The 3,689-nt window shown below is 34.7% G+C and overlaps 1 long non-coding RNA gene across 1 annotated transcript; it reads right to left on the reverse strand.

The window, feature by feature from the left end:
- Window positions 1–1,143: 1,143 nt before the first annotated feature.
- LOC149958842 (uncharacterized) lies at window positions 1,144–3,187 on the reverse strand. Its single transcript, XR_016478342.1, has 4 exons — window positions 3,110–3,187; window positions 1,990–2,220; window positions 1,708–1,917; window positions 1,144–1,639 (listed from the first exon to the last, which is right to left on the reverse strand). It is a non-coding gene; the product is annotated as an uncharacterized LOC149958842 (long non-coding RNA).
- Window positions 3,188–3,689: the final 502 nt, after the last annotated feature.

Genomic DNA, 3,689 nt, shown 5'->3' on the forward strand with positions numbered 1-3,689 from the left:
TCGTTATCAGTTCTACCTCATCCAACACGTACCTAAATCTCGAAATATGTCGTATTTTCCGTTGTAAAAATTGCTGGCAAGTAACAATTTTACATTGATCATATCTTTCTAAATAATAAATTGCGGTTAAAACTTTTGGCATTACTGTAATCGTTTTCGCGGAGTCCCTTTGGGAGCTAGCGCAACGGGGTATTCACCACCAACAACGACAACGTCAATTGTGAAAATAACAGTCTCATTTCCTCAATAACTAGGGAGTGAGTTTAAAAAGTCGGCGAAATAAAAACAAACTGTTTAGGGAATACTTAACTTTATTTAAAAAACAAACACGGTACAAAGGCAAATAGATAATAATTTGAGAAACATTTAAAAAAGCGCGTAAAGCGATTAAAAGGATTGTTTTAACATAATATAATATTTTGAACTGTTTTTGTTTAGAAAAAACAATTTTGATTATCCTTCCTCAAGTTTTATCAAAGATAATAATGTTGATCAAAATGCACTCTATATAATAAAACACTGGGATCAAAACAAATATTAATACTAAGCTACTAAATACTAAGTAAGGGTTATGGTAACTATAGCGTCAACTTTAATAACAGTTAATTCTATCTTTAAGAACAGCAATTTTGATATTTGTTCCTGAAGTTGTTATCTAAGAAAGTATGTTTATTGAATGCACTAGAAATTAACACATTTGAATGAAAACCTATATTAATACGAAACACCAAGTAAGGCTTGAGAAAAAAAACGTAATTAGAATATATATTTACTTTAAGATTCATTACAGTTAGTTATCTTTAAGAAAAACAAATATTTATACTTACTTAATACTAACAAGGAGACATCCCGAAGTGTAACTCACCGATTTTGTTCAAACTCGGGGGATTGGTAGACCTTCATGTATCATGAAAAATCCTACAGGGAATTTATTCAACGGGCAACCGTTTTGCCATGGCAACGAAAAATGTTTTGGCAACACAAAATATTACATTTTCCCATTGAAAATAACATGGGATTTTGACCTCAAATTGATCAAAAGTTGATCAATTTTGATGTTTTTTTAGTCAATTTTTATCAATTTTTTCTATTTTTCGCATTTTCGAAATTTTGAAATTTGTTAAAAAAGGTTTACAGGGGGGGGGGGGGGGTCCTAGGATGCGGTCAGAATACCGTGTTATTTTCAATGGGAAAATTTCCATTTGTTGTTGTCACAAACATTTTTCGTTGCCATGGCAAAACGGTTGCCCATTGAATAAATTCCCTTTAGGATTTTTCCAGTTACATGAATGTCTACCAATCCCCCGAGTTTGAAAAAAATTGGTGGGTTACACTTCGGGTTGTCTCCTTGTAAGTTAGGGTTATGCCATGGTAACTATGCCGTCAAGGAAATATACATGTATAACAATAATAACAGTTAGTTTGATGATCTTTAAGAAAAACAATTTTGATATTTGTTCCATTGGGTCCAAAAGAGATTAAATTTCGTAATTCAGGGCCTTTCTTCAATTTTTTGAACTTTTCATTTCGAAGTCTGATTTGTTTCTGAATTTGCTCAGCCACCTTCGTTTGGCATCTGTTGGCTTTACTACTTCGCGTGAACCATTTCTGCTGATATTTAGGAAAGTCCATTAATGTCCTTTACGAAAAATAAATCTAGTTAAACTAATGTTTCGAGGCCTTTAAAGCTGTAACGGTGGTTATTACGTCCTCTAGGGTTGGTCGTCCTCAGGCCAGTCCAAAGAGATTGTTTCTTCCGAGTCCAATAATTTGATCCTATCGCTTTCGTCTGGACTTTGGTCTCCCTTCTGAAAAATTCTTGCGAAGCTGGTTAATATAGATTGACACTTACCTTTTCTTGATTTCTTTGGTTTTTCATGTCGAGTGTCCTCATCCTTTGACTGGTGTTTTTGTGTCCTATATAATAAATGAAAAGGTCAAAACTATTGATCAAGATCTCGCGTGGCATTTGAGATAGTCGCTTATTACGTCCGTTGGGGCTGATCGTCCTCGGGTGCACGCGACGAGATGGTTTCAAAGTCCCTTCTGGCCCATGTGGCCAGGATCAACGGAATGTTGCGGCGCTGGTTAATTTCGCTTTTCTCTTCTTTCTGAATCAATCTTGTAAGTCTGGTTAAACTAAATTGACACTAACCTTTTCTTGATTTCCTTTGGTGTCCATCTTGAGGGTCTTCATATTTCAATTGGTGTTTTGTTGTCCTGTATAATAAAAGAAACGCATTGAACTTTTAATCATTAATTATAGTTTTGGTGGATTTTAAGATTATTGCGGTTGTTCCAATATAATAAATAATTTTAGCTGCAACTACATAATGTGCAGCGAAAACTAGTTGGACTCTAAACTTAGCTTTAATGTGTAAAGACTAGACCCAAGCCTACAAGTTCCTCTCACAGGTTTTTGGCCTGTCTAGTAGCTGCCCCAAACTGATTTCTCATTTATAGAGTTGCGGAAAAGTTAATTTTTAGTAACTCTTCTTCAACTGTATTTAGCACCCTAGCTGAAATTATTGACTTGTATATAGCCACATACGAACAATGATATAGTTTTGACGTCACAAAAAGACAGAAAGTAGTTCTGTTCAATTCGGGAGGAGTGCTAAAACTAGGAATCCTTGAAATAGTTGAGGTGGTTTTTTGTCTAAAAGGGACTAGGAACCAAAGTTTAGAAACAGAGCCCCTTCTTTCGCTTTTGGGCATAGACCTAATTACCGCTGCCAGCATTGTGTTAATGTAAGTAAGTATAATCTAAATTAGTGGCCCAATATTAACGTTAGTTAGTCAAATTCGACCAAACGCGTGTTTGTAAGTCAAATATAAAGCCAGCACTCCGAAATGGAAAGGTTCGAATACATCTACTTTGGATTGGCTATAGCCAAACTATTATTAATCCAATCTTCCACCACGAAGAAAACATAGTAGTAGCTTGGATTAATAAGTTTTACCGCAGTTAAATCAAAGAACTATATAACGTAAACCAAAATGTCCGTAGTAGCGATATTTCCTTCGTGGCTCTTCGAACCTTTGGTCTGTTCTACGGTAGGCCTAGTAGGAGGGAGTTAAAATTCTAAGAAAGTTTTGTATAACTTACGTGTTCACGAATGGTGACGACTCTTTATCCGACACTGTCCAGTGGGTGTTCATTTTCGTAATTAATCGCTAAAGCGTGGTCCAAGAACAATGAAAATAGCCAGGAGATAAAACAATGTCTTCCAATAAAGTCACTTCTGGTTTTAACGTTTCTTTATTTTCTTATTTTTAAGTTTCGGAGCGCGTGAGAGAGTCGCGAGGAATTTTATACTATTAAAGCTATGTCTCGTGACGTGAGAGAAATTCGATTGACGCCATATATTTAGCGCGTGTAAATGGCGCGTGCACACGCGCTAAGATTACGTACGTCATGTGACGTAAGATAAACATTTTATGTTTCTATTTTTTGCTCCATTTATTTTATAAAAACATATTCTATTGTATTATTTATTCAGATAACCCCAATATTTAGCGAAATCGAAAGTATTAACAATGGCGACTTTCACAAATACCAAATGTTTAAAATTAATAACTTCTTCTAATTGTACTTTTGAAAAATGCTGTAACGATTATGTTACGCGAGATATTAAATAAAACGTTTTTATAAATACTAATATATTTCAATGTGAAAAATGTTTTGT

The sequence above is a fragment of the Leiobunum rupestre genome, chromosome 2, assembly GCF_980474605.1.
Source record: "Leiobunum rupestre chromosome 2, qqLeiRupe1.1.hap1, whole genome shotgun sequence".
NCBI classification, from domain to species: Eukaryota; Metazoa; Arthropoda; class Arachnida; order Opiliones; family Sclerosomatidae; genus Leiobunum; species Leiobunum rupestre.